The following is a 12,572-nucleotide window of genomic DNA, read 5'->3' as shown; positions in this document are numbered from 1 at the left end:
AAAAAAAAAAAGACAGGAGAGAAGAAAGGAAATTTGGTTGCTAAATAAGCACAGAACTGCAATGTAGAGAAGCAAAATAAATTATAAAAAGTGTACTAGCTTTTCTCTTGCTTCCCTAACAAATTGTCACAGCCTTAGTGATTTAAAACAACACAAATTTATTGTTACAGTTATGTAGGTTAGAAGTCCAACACAGGCGGGGTACAGTGGCTCGTGCCTGTAATCCCAGCACTTTGGGAGGCTGATGCAGGAGAATGGCTTGAGCCCAGGAGTTCAAGACTAGTCTGGGCAATACAGTAAACCCCTATTTCTACAGAAAATTAAAAAATTAGCTGGGTGGGTGGCATGCGCCTGTAGTGCCAGCTACTCAGGAGGCTGAGGCAGGAGGATCGCTTGAGCCCAGAAGATTGGGGCTGTAGTGAGCTATGATTTTTGTCAGCACTTCAGCCTAGGTGACAGAGTGAGACCCTGTCTCAAAAACAAACAAACAAACAAATAGAAGTCCAACACACGGATATCTCTGGGATAAAGTCAAGGTGTTCCCAGGGCTCTCTGTTCCTTCCTGGAGGATCTACGGGATAATCTGTTTTCTGGCCTTTTCCAAATTCTAGGGGTCATCCACAGACCTTCCTCTGTCTTCACGGCCAGCAGTGGCGGATTGAGTTCTCCCATCACATAATTCTATTAGTCTCATCTTCTGCCTCTCTCTTTCACTTTTTAAGGACCTTTGTGATTATATTGCATCCACTGAGAATCAAGGATAATCTCCCTGTTTTAAGATCAGCTAATTAGCAACCTTAATTCTATCTCCAATCTCAAATCCATATCTCCATACAAATTAACATATTCACAGTTTCCAGGGATTAGGACAGCGGGGGTGGGGCTCATTATTCTGCCTATTTCAGGGGAATAGTGGCAAGGGTTGAAAAAAAGGAGGGAGGTAAAGACAGCATTTTCAAATGGAAGTGTTCGAGGTGTAACTTCAGGCCATCCTCACATTAATCTTTGTAGACACTAAAACCTCTGGATGTTTTTTGCATAGCTAAGCTAGAACCTATCCCACTTTGTACTTGTGCTATTTTATTTTTCAACTTGAATGTAGAAATTTTCATATATTTCTGTTAAATTTTATCTTTTAGGCTTTAGCTCAGAGTTCAAATTATTAAAATAATTTTGTTTTCTGGTTCTGTCTTCAGTCATATTTTCTATGCTATATAGTTTTTGTTTCACCTGTTGATTTGACCAGAATAATTTCTTCACCTATATAATTTATGAAAAGCATGTACAAAAATCAGGGTACAGTTATCCAACTAATTTTGAATTTACCTAATCATAATTAAATCAGGCCCCTATTTTAGTCTCATCCACAAAGATATGAAGGATTGGATTAAATGCTTTGTTGAAATTAATTTATATCATGGCTATAAAATTCCATCTTCTCTCAAAGATCAAATAAAGAAGTATAGTGTGACTTGTCTTATTTTAGTCAGTCTGGTTCCAATTGACCACCAAATTCTAACACATTTAAGTATGGACTCTGGAGTTTTACTCTTCTGTTCTAAAGTTTTCAACGTATACCTTTTTACCATTTTTTAAGCAGGTGATTTATCACCTTTTTCATTTTTTACAGTTTCTCAGAAATCAGCAGCAATAGATCTTAGGTTACTTGTAAACAGCTGTGGGATGTAATTTGTGCCTGGAAACATGAACTTCTTTGAAACAGATAGGTGTTTTCTTACTGTTTCCTTACCTATCTCAAGTTTCAGTTCTCTTTCTATGTGTTTCACCTTTACCTATGTTAAGTCCATTTTCTTTACTGAAGAGGGAAAGAAAAGAAAAATTGAGTCAAGTTTCTCTTTAATGTTTATATTATTCTCTTAGGTAAATTACAAACTTTATGTTTATACAAATTTATGAAGGTTTATTTCTGTCTGCCTTCTGTTTTAATGCTTCACTCTCATTAAACCAACCTTCCCACTTTTCTGTCTTGAAGTTACCAGGTAAAACTCTATTTCTCAATGATTTCTCTATAGCATTTTATAATTTGCACCACATATTTTAACAGTGGAAGAAATATTATCTTCCTTGTTTGATGCTTTTAAATTATTTTTTAAAAAACTCTAAGCACGATTGTTGATTTCTTTACCTTTTTTTCATTTGGTTCACCTAGAAGGTTGAGAGTTTTTACCAAGTAGGAATACTAGACAATAAATACTTTTTGGTTGGTTAAATCTTAAATATCAAATTTGGCTATACATTCTTCAAATATCAGTCTTCTTTCACTACTTTTTCTGTTTGGAGAAACAAAAAGAGTAAAATACTTAAAATTCTTTTTGTTGTAATAAAAATGATACTACTAATAATAATAGTAGTAATAATAAAAATCAAACAAACTAAAACTACCTTTAGAAGTCATTCTCTTCTCCAACCCCTTCCCATAACCCTCTAACAATTATCAACTAATCATTTTACTGAGATATTTAATAACTATTTCAGCCACATTTGATATGCTAGTTTGGAATTCTATTTATCGGTAAAGCTACTTGATTCCCTGTCTACTTTGTCAGCCAAGGTGGCATTTCTTTTTTTTTTTAATTTTATTATCCTAAGCCCCACACCCCAGCTGCATTTCTTTATGTGTTTTAACTCATTCTAGACAAATGTGCCAATTTGCAATGCTTTGAAATCATATCTAAACTCTAAATAGATAAATCACATCATTTCTCTTGAAATCTTTTTTTTAGCCTTGCAGAAACGTTAAATATTTAAAGACAAATACTAGTGTTTAATAATCATAGATTTTTAAAAAGTCATGTAATTTTCAATGTATTATAATCATGTAAATTAATGAACTAACTTGATATTTTAAAAGGTGCTGCAACAATTTAACAATTTTGCTCTTAATTTTGGCAAAAATAGCATAGGGTATACATTAAATAAGGCTTTGATGTCTAGCAAATTAAAAACTAACACAAACAGAATTCATTGTTCACCAGCAGGAGAAGGGTACGTTGCAGGTTCGTATTTAGGGTAGCAAGCCTTATTCTCTTACTCTACATTAAATACTGTCAAAATTCTGGTTCACTGTTAATTTTGTACAGCTAGGCAACTTGTTAAATCTCAATCTACAACTCCCATGATTTATGTATTCCCATCTGATTTATTTGTCTAATAATGAGATGTGGGGTTTGGGGTTTCCACCATGACAACCCATCAGTATGGCTTGTTTCTCCTTCCTAGATACAGAAACTCAGAAAGGAATATCTTCCCTGAACTGCTTACTTAGTTCTGGGACCTGGTAACTATAGAAACTTAGACTGAGATTACATGGCTAAATTGTTTACAAGACACAAATAGTCTGATAAATAGCCTGTTCAAACAGGCAGTAAAATATGTCATGGTCCACACATCAATCTGCAGCAATCCTTTTATTAATAGGTCTTATTTAGTATTCCCTTTGCTAAATTATTCTCACAACTACATTACCATCTGCATTAGTCTGTTCTCACACAGCCATGAGGACATACTCATGACTAGGTGATTTATAAAGAAAACAGTTTAATTGACTCACAGTTTCACATGGCTAGGGAAGCCTCAGAAAACTTACAATCATGGCAGAAAGCACCTCTTCACAGGGCGGCAGAAGAGAGAATGAGTGCCGAGTGAAGAGGGGAGCCCCTTATAAAACCATTCAATCTTGTGAGAACTCACTATCATGAGAACAGCATGGGGAAAACTGTCCCCACGATTCAACTGTCTCCCACTGGTCTCAACTTTGACATATGGGGATTATTACAATTCAAGATGAGATTTGGTTGGTGACACAGAGCCAAACAATATCATCATTATAATTTTCTCATTCATCCTACAAGAGGAATTTGATATCTTCCCTTTTTATAAGTTGGTAGATTTCATTGAGTGAGTGGTGACATTTAGTGGGGGAAATGAAAATATGTGCATATTCTTGCTTATTACATGTGTTTTCTCATTGGTGGCATTAACAATATTTACTGTATACTATGATGCATAGGACTTGGAAGTTTAAATTGGTGTAAGAAAAAGCTTTTGGCTGGGTGAAGTGGCTCACGCCTGTAATCCCAGTACTTTTGGAGGCCAAGGACGGAGAATCACTTGAGCTTAGGAGCTTGAGACCAGCCTGGGCAACATAGCAAAACCCTGTCTCTACAAGAAGATGCAAAAACTAGTCTGCGTGGTGGCATGCACTTGTAGTCCCAGCTACTTAGGAGGCTGAGGTAGAAGGATCACTTGGGCCTGGGAGGTAGAGGATGCAGTGAGCTGTGATCACACCAGCCTGGGTGACAGAGCAAAACTTTGTCTCAAAGAAAGAAAAAAAGAAAAAGACAAGAAAAAGCTCTTATCCTCAGCCTATTTACAATTTAATTGAAGAGATGGTACATAAATAAAATGATGTGAACAAGATGGTAGTATGTGTGCAGTTGGGAGGAGAGTGATATCATTTTGTCTCGGGTGATGAGATTTTTAGAGAATTGGGTTTTGGTCATGTCATTTTGAAGCAAGAGTTTTAAAAGCATAAGCAGACAGAATGAATGACACAGAACATTACAAGGATAAGTAATGCAAGAAACAAATGCCTAGAATAGTAGTAGAATTGAGTAGGCTTCTGAAGTTATGGCAGTTTAAGGCTACTAGTGAGAAGTGTTGGGGTAAAAGTGTGGTTCAGTAACATTTTAATCATGTTTACCTTTGACTTTAATTTAAAGACCAGTTTCACCATGTTGGTCAGGCTGGTCTTGAACTCCTGAACTCAGGTGATCTGGCCACCTTGGCCTCCAAAGTGCTTGGATTACAGGCGTGAGCCGCCACGCCCGGCCTGACCTATATTTCTTTACTTCGCCCCAAATCCTAGGTCATTGAGAATTTATAACTAAAACGTTCTAGATGTTTCAAAAAGAGAATATATCATGAACAGTTTTTGTTACATGCTTTCGTTACATGCTTTCTTTAGTTTTTTGGTGTAGTTTCTTGAACATTCTTACCTCCGTTTCTCCCACCCTCACTGCTAGATCTTTTAAACCAGGGGTCCCCAAACCCCAGGCCATGGACTGCTACTGGGGTCTATGGCCTGATAGGAACCAGGCAGCACAGCAGGAGGTGAGCAGAGGGCAAGTGAGTGAAACTTTATCTGTATTTAAAACTGCTCCCCATGGCTGGTATTATGGCCTGAGCTCCATCTCCTGTCAGATCAGCAATGGCATTAGATTGTCATAGGTGCAAGAACCCTATTGTGAACTGCACATGTGAGGGATCTAGGTTGTACACTTCTTATGAAAATCTAATGCCTGATCATCTGTCACTGTCTCCCATCACCCCCAGATGGGACTGTCTAGTTGCAAGAAAACAAGCTCAGAGCTCCCACTGAATTTACATTATGGTGAGTTGTATAATTATTTCATTACATATTACAATGTACTAATAATAAAGTGCACAGTAAATATAATGTGCTTGAATCATCGTAAAACCACCCTCCCTCCCCTGGAAAAATTGTTTTTCATGAAACTGGTCCCTCCCTGGTGACAAAAAGGTTGGGACCACTGTTTTAATCATCAAGGATTCTGACGAACCTCTTTGAATTTTCTATTTAATTCATATTCCATAAGATAAGTAAAACCTAATTACGCCTTGATTCTTTTTCCCCCTAAGCATTTAGAAAGCAGAGTGTATGTCGGGGAGATCTCGTTTAAATTCGAGAAGCAGAAAAAACAAAGACAAGTAAAAAAACAAAAACAAAACGTGATGTACACAGGATTGACAGAAAAAAAAAAAAAAAAAAAAAGTCTGTGTGCAAAGGAGTGTGACCATGCAGAAATCTGGAGAGGAAAATATGTAATGTTAGTGTTAATACCTTTGGCCCTATTTAGGTCACTTTGAATAATGAAACTCGAAACACCAGATTATATTTTTAGCACAGTAGGTGCAGTATCCAGTCTCTCACAGATGAGATGTCCTGTGTCTCAGGCCGTTTGGAAAATTCAGGATCTGCCGCGTTCCCAGACTTAGATGAGGACACTCCGCGAACTACAAGCACCCTCAAGTGGGAGGACGTCCCAGGTCGGGGTGTGAGGGCGAATGAGAGGGCTGGGGAGGAGAGGCAGGAGTTACGGAAAAGGGACCACAGTACCCCAGCCGCTGCGGCGGGAGGGAGAGGGGCTGCGGAGGACTCACAACGCGTTCAGAGAGGCCCATCCAAACGCCAGGAGACAGATGGCAAGGGTGCTTAACAGGGGACGTGACTGGGCGAGGCAGCTGAAGAGAGGCCGTGAGCCAAGGTCACCCGCTAGGCGGCGGCAGGTTTACCACTGAGACCCGCGCCCGTGGATTTTGCCCGTACCTCAAGAAAGTGCATGGCGAGATCCCCGCAAATCCCAGGCGCGGAAGGCTCTGGGGAAGCGCTTCGAGGCCCGGCTCTAGCGGCTCAGGGACGCCGGACAGCCGCGCGCCACCGCTCGCCCCGCCCTCGGGCGCGCTCCTCTGCCCGGCGCGCTGCTTGCCTGCGTGCGTCGGGAGCGCGCCCGTGCGCGGAGCCGCGTTTTCCAGAAGCTCGGTCCTCAGGGGCGCTTGAAAGGAGGCGAGCGCGACTTCGGTGCCGCGAGCTTCCCTCGCTGGCCGGCGCGCTGTAGGCTCTGCTTCAACCAGGGGCGCGCGGCTGCGCGCGGCCGCGTCCTCACACGGATCCCAGCCCTGTCACCCGCACTGGGTCCCCAGACTGAGCGCGTCCGGGCCTGACCGCGCTGCGGTTCCGGCCCTGAGGTGAGGAGGGCGTCGCGGGCGGCGGCGCTTGAGGCCACCCTGGGGCAGCCGTCCCTGAGGGAGTGAGGGGTCGAGGAGGGGCTGGCGAGAGAGGGGCGGCGGGGAGGGAAGGGGAGTCCGGCGTCTGAGGTCGTGGGGTGAAGCGGGCTCGGCAGCGGGCCGAGGCGGCGAGCTGAGGAAAACAGACATCCCTCAGCTCCCGGGAAGCGCGGGTTGCCAGCCTCGAGGATGCGGTGGGAGCGCCGCTCAGGATGCGGGCGTGAGAGGGTCGGGGTCCTGGGGCCGGGGCGCTGCGAGGCTCCCCTGGGACCAGGTCCGGCCGTGGGACATCGCGACACTGCCTTTGGCTGGACGCTGTCGTTCCACTCTTAGCAGCGTTAGGGAGAGAAGAAAAATATTGATGTACATTTCCGTCCGAACAGCTGGATAATGAGCCCTTGCTCTTTCTTCCCCGAGGGGTTACGCGCGGATCTTTACCTTGTGTGTTAAAAAAGGGCTGAGAAGAAAATGTGCAGATCTCACGACACAGTTTGGGAGGGAAATTCCCTGATCCTAAAACGCAAATAGGAGCTCCAGGCACGGAAATATTTAAGTGGATCGGAAAGCTGGGAAGGCTCCAGTCGGTAATAGCTGAAGGAGGCTTTCTCCTGGGCTCCTTAGGCTTCGACTTAACATTTTGGAAAGATGTCCGAAGATAATGAAGATAATAACCACGTTTACCTTCTCCGAGGGCGTTCTGAAGGAAACTAAGACGGGGAAAAGTATTTGCTAGACTACAGCTTTGAGCCAGGCTCGGTGGTAGCTCTTTTAATTCTTGACAGCGACCCTGTAGGGTTGGAGGGGTTATTCCAGTTGGGCAGATGTGGAGAATGGGCCTCAAAGAGGTTAAGTAACTTGTTAAGGTCTCAACTAGTAAAAGGGTAGAGTTGGGATTCCAACCCAGTGATGCCAGATGCTAATTCTGGTGCTTTATCCACTGTATTTTGTGGTTGTCCGAAGAGCAATATTGTATGTGCTTTAGGGAAGACTCCATAGGAGGGAACATTATTAGGGTAGGTAGGGCTTTGGGTGTATTTGTGTTAAAATCAAACTAAAGAGGTGTTAATCTTTGAACATATGCTGTTTAAGTGTATTTCCTTTCAAACAGATTTAGTGTAGGGAAATCTTAACATTCATTATAAGCAAATTTATTAGTACATTACATGTTTATCGCATGTCTTTTATGTTTGAAGAGACAGGGTCTTGGGATGTAGTGTGGTGGTGCGATCACAGCTTACTGCAGCTTTTAACGTCTCGGCTCAAGGAAGCCTCCTGAGTATCTGGGGCTGCAGGCATGTGCCACTGTGCCCAGCTAATTTTTTATTTGTTTTTTAGAGACGAGGTCTTGCTATATTGTCCAGGCTGGTTTGTTGCATGTCTTTTACATTCCAGATACTATACCGCATGACAAAAGTACCGATATGAATACAATTTATAATCTCTGTCCTTGAGTTTAGTTGAGAAGCTGATTGTTTAAAAGAATTTTATGATATTGTACTAAGTCGTTCTTTTCTAGTATGTGAATTAGTTGGATTAAAAATAGTTCTAAGGACAAGCTTTATGAACCTATTATGTATAAGAAAATTTATTGGATGATTTGTCATCTGTGTACCACTGCATTGTTATTTTCTCCTTCAGCAGGAAACACTGTCATAAAATTTAGGTTAAATTATATTGACAACTAGGATTTTTCTCTTTCTTTGATTCTTTTTTTTTTTTTTTTTTTAAAGACAGGGTCTCATTCTGTCACCCAGGCTGATGTACAGTAGCAGGATCTTGGCTCACTGCAGCCTGGACCTCCCAGGCTCAAATGATCCTCTCACCTCAGCCTCCCAAGTAGCTGGGACCAGTAGTTGCATGCCCCTACACCTGGCTAATTTGCTTTTGTTGTTGTTATTGGTGGTGGTGGTGGTGGTAGAGACAGTGTCTCACCATGTTGCCCAGGTTGACCTCAAACTCTTGGGCTCAAGCCACCCTCCTGCTGTGATTGCAGACGTGAGCCACTGCACCTGACTGCATTTTGTTTTATTATTGCATCACTTTCAGTAAAATTTAAAGCAATAGAGAAGAAGAGAGCATTTATAATTTATCTCTTTTTAGGTTAAAAGGCATATTTTATAGTGTTTTATTTTATTGATTGAGAAGCAAATGATGTAGCTAAGCAGGACTTTATTTCATGTGCCTGAGATGTTCCTAGTCTCTCATTCCAAAAAATCTTTGTTGAAAAGTATAGCTAATACTAGATTGTATTTAAGTTTTTGTGGTTCAAAGTTGTAGTGAAATCAGTCTTCTGTTTAGGCTGAAATGGCACATCGTTGAAATGTATAACACTACTTCATGGTGGATTTTGGAAATTTCTTTTAATTGCTTCAGTTTTCTCAGTAAAGTAGGATTCAAGGTCATAATCTGAGGGTGATCCTACAGATGGAAACTTTGGAGATTTGTGGATTGGGAGAGTGATGGACTAGTGAAATATGTGATTACTAGGAAATTAAACAACTCGTAGATGTGAAAAGTACAATGGAGGAAAGATATGAGTGCACAAATTAAGGTGTCTAATTTTGCATACCAGAAACTTCATAATGCATTCCCAATGCCTGCCTTTACCATGTTATCTAGAACATACATCAGCACCCCATGCTCCAGTTCACTTTGCTTTATGCCTCTGCCATATCGCAGGTTTCCCTGTTCTTTACAAAAGTCAGGAGGCCCTTTTGTTTGGGAGTTTAGCTTTCTTTTCTTTCTGCCTGGAAATTCTGTTCTACTCCTTTCCAAGCTCTTTCCCTCTTATCACATTATATTAAATTTTATCTCTCTGCAAAGTTAGTGATAGTGTCTAACTTTTTTTGCCTCATAATGTTGGATGTGTAAATCTTTCAGTAAATGTTAAGTGAATATGCCACTTTTCTCACTTTCCCTCTTCTTCATTTTTAAACCTATAACAGGATTTGGCAAACTTTTTTTGTAAAGTGCCAGATAGTAAATATTTTGGGTTTTGCACATGGTATGGTCTCAATAACTTTACTGTTGTAGCACAAAAGCAGTCATAGATAATACATAAATGAATGAGCATGGCTGTATTCCAATAACACTGTATTTATAGACACTGAAATTTGAATTTCTTATAATTCTTGCACATCACAAGATATTATTCTTTCTTTTTTTCAACCATTTATAAATGTAGACACAGTGTTAGCTCATGGGCTGTGCCCAACATTCTGAGGGTTGGATTTAGACCCCTACCTCTTTCATCATAGTTTGTACTCCTTGATCTTTAACGACTCTCAGGAAGCCTTGATAGAGGAATCTGTGGTAAGATGATATTGGTTATAATATTTCCATTGGTGGTAGAGAAGCAAAGATATATAAGGCAGTGTTTTTTTCATCAAGGATCTCATGGTCAAGTTCAAGATGAAAACAAATTAATAAATTAATGGTGACAGGGTATAGTTACTGCAGTTACAGTTATATTTACTGGATATAGAGGTAGAACAAAGGAGTGATAATCAGCTCCATGTCAATGTTAATAATGACATTTAGGCAATATGATTAAACATTGAGTTTATTTGAGCATAAAATTTGAGGATGGTCACATAGGAGGACACAGACTCCTAAAGGGTGGGGTAAATGCAACAAAATAGAGAGATTGGAGAGTCCTTTACATAGGCAAGGTCTGGGGATGGTTAGGTCTGGGTTACATCATTTTTCATACAAGGTTAGTACATAGTTAGAGCAATTCAATTAGTTATAGGCAGTGTTTCCTTTTTGGGGAAGGATATATTTAACATTTCACATTAAGGATGTAATGGTCAAAGGGTTTTTTATCATGGTCAAGGGGACTTTTATCCCTGGCACCATCTGGTCTGAGCTAGGAACAAGAAAATAAGGAAGGAATTTCATATATAACAAAAGGTCAGTAATTAAGAGGTCAAGCCAGTTTCCAAAGTCACCCTTCCTCAGGGCTAAACAACGTTTAGAAGCCCCAAGTAGACAGACTATCCATTTTCTGTTACATTTGCTTAGGTGGATAAGAAGTAACCTCTAACAGTCATTTGTTAGAGGTAAGGAATATATTTTCAGCTAGCCTTTCTGGAAATCCTTCAAGGATGCTAAGAAGGTGACTGACCACGTTTCTTATCAGGATGGCTCTAAACATTGGGATGACTCAACTTATGTATTTTATAGGATATAATCTTAATTCTTTCTCACAGAAATAAACATGGATATATTTTTTAATTAGGCCTATATATGTAAAAATAATTTAAAAATTGTAAGGTTATTTTACCTGCTACATAATAAATGGATTGTTTATTCCACAGATATTTAGTTCCTCCTCTGCTGTGCAATGAGTTGTTTTACTAACAAAAAATATTTGAAAGAGATAATGGTATCATTAGATAAGTGATGGAGTTTCTTTAGGGGGGCAGGGGAAAGGGAGAGTCTCTTATAAACAAAGCACTGCTTTTAGCAAAGGCAATAAGTGTAACGGTAGAACTACCTTAGATTTAAAAAAATGCTTTATAACTTTCAAATTTCTTATTTTAATTAAAACAAACTCATGCATCCTAAATAATTTTTCTCTAACAATTATTTCTAAAGGTTATGTACATTTTTATTACTTTTAGTGATGTGAAATATGTTCCATAGGACTTGGAATGTAGTGACTAGTACTTTTAAGTAAATTTTAAGTGAATTAAGAAGGGAATTTTTGATATTGAAATTTAGATTATGCTATTCCTGGTCTTTAAGTCAAATAATACGTTAGAAAAAGAAGATGGGCTTTAGTGGGCTTTCAATTTTCTTGCAATTTATTGGATTTAGTATAAATTATTTTATTTCAGAAATTATTTATTTAGGAAAGTTAAATTGATTACATCTTTAGAGATGTTAGGCGTTTAAAACTCATCTAATTATTATTTAAAGCCCTACAACAAACTTAGCATGTTTCTCAGGTGTGCTGTGGAACAATGGAAAATAACTTAAAAAAATTTTTTTTGATCCCTTATTTCTCTTTTTGCCATTTTTCTTTAGCAGCTAAGAATTGGCTTTGCTAAAGAGTTTTTAAAGTATTTTATTGGTAAGATTTTGAGTTGGAACCCTTTGGTCTTGTATTAACTCAGCTGCTGAGTTAACTCCCAGATATTGTCTGTAGAGCTGTTCCTACTTAGAGCCAATTAAACTTAAACCGTTAAACTTGGGGTAGGGCAAACAACTTTTTACTACCTTTTTCTCTTATTCTTCCAAAAACCATCACATAAAGCTGTAAAATTTTGGAATTTTAGTATAGAAAGAGGAAATGTATAGCTCCATGCTAAATATGGGGTTTCTTGTGTCCCAAGAAAAGGGTTTGACCTGATAAGTCAAACCCTTCATAGATGTCCCCTTTCTGGTCATTCTTCTCTTGTAACTTTGCACCCTTGTTTTCTGATATACACTTCTGTCAGGAACACCACTTTCATGTCACCTCTGCTGTGTGGATTTCCACATTTCTTTCAGGAAACCTCATTCTTTCATCCACAAGAGTTGCTCCCATCTCAAGTTACTAACCCTTTATTTTTGGGTGTTCTTCAGTATAGCAAAATACTGCCTTCTCATATTCTTCCCTCATCCCAGTTTTCCCACCTAACTCCCTGTTCGGATAGTCAGTATTGTCCTTTGGCATTCCAGATCCTGCAAAAGAGTAGAGGATGGGGTGAAGAGAGGGGCCTTTGTGATTACCATACCAGTGAGAGTTATAGCCACAT

At 39.7% G+C, this 12,572-nt stretch overlaps 1 protein-coding gene and 1 long non-coding RNA gene across 5 annotated transcripts in view; one reads left to right on the top strand and one right to left on the bottom strand.

Moving 5' to 3' along the window:
• The window catches only part of LOC119466795, a 21,044-nt gene extending 14,559 nt beyond the window's left edge, over positions 1-6,485 (bottom strand). The window contains exon 1 of the long non-coding RNA XR_005195275.1: positions 6,371-6,485. This is a non-coding gene — a long non-coding RNA (uncharacterized LOC119466795). The remainder of the gene's footprint in view (positions 1-6,370) is intronic.
• A 99-nt stretch (positions 6,486-6,584) lies between these two features.
• Positions 6,585-12,572, top strand: part of ABCA5 (ATP binding cassette subfamily A member 5) — a 96,098-nt gene continuing 90,110 nt past the window's right edge. For 2 of the 4 annotated variants that reach the window (XM_017497359.2, XM_017497360.2), the window contains exon 1: positions 6,585-6,789. The gene's annotated coding sequence lies outside the window, so the exon portion shown is untranslated. Of the gene's footprint in view, positions 6,852-12,572 lie in introns of all 4 variants that reach the window. The other 2 variants (XM_017497358.2, XM_037727420.1) reach the window with 2 other exon arrangements.

This window comes from Cebus imitator, unplaced genomic scaffold (genome assembly GCF_001604975.1).
Source record: "Cebus imitator isolate Cc_AM_T3 unplaced genomic scaffold, Cebus_imitator-1.0 Scaffold229, whole genome shotgun sequence".
In the NCBI taxonomy this organism is placed as follows: domain Eukaryota; kingdom Metazoa; phylum Chordata; class Mammalia; order Primates; family Cebidae; genus Cebus; species Cebus imitator.
Note: the sequence above shows the minus strand (reverse complement) of the source record. Positions and strands in the feature narration are given on the sequence as shown.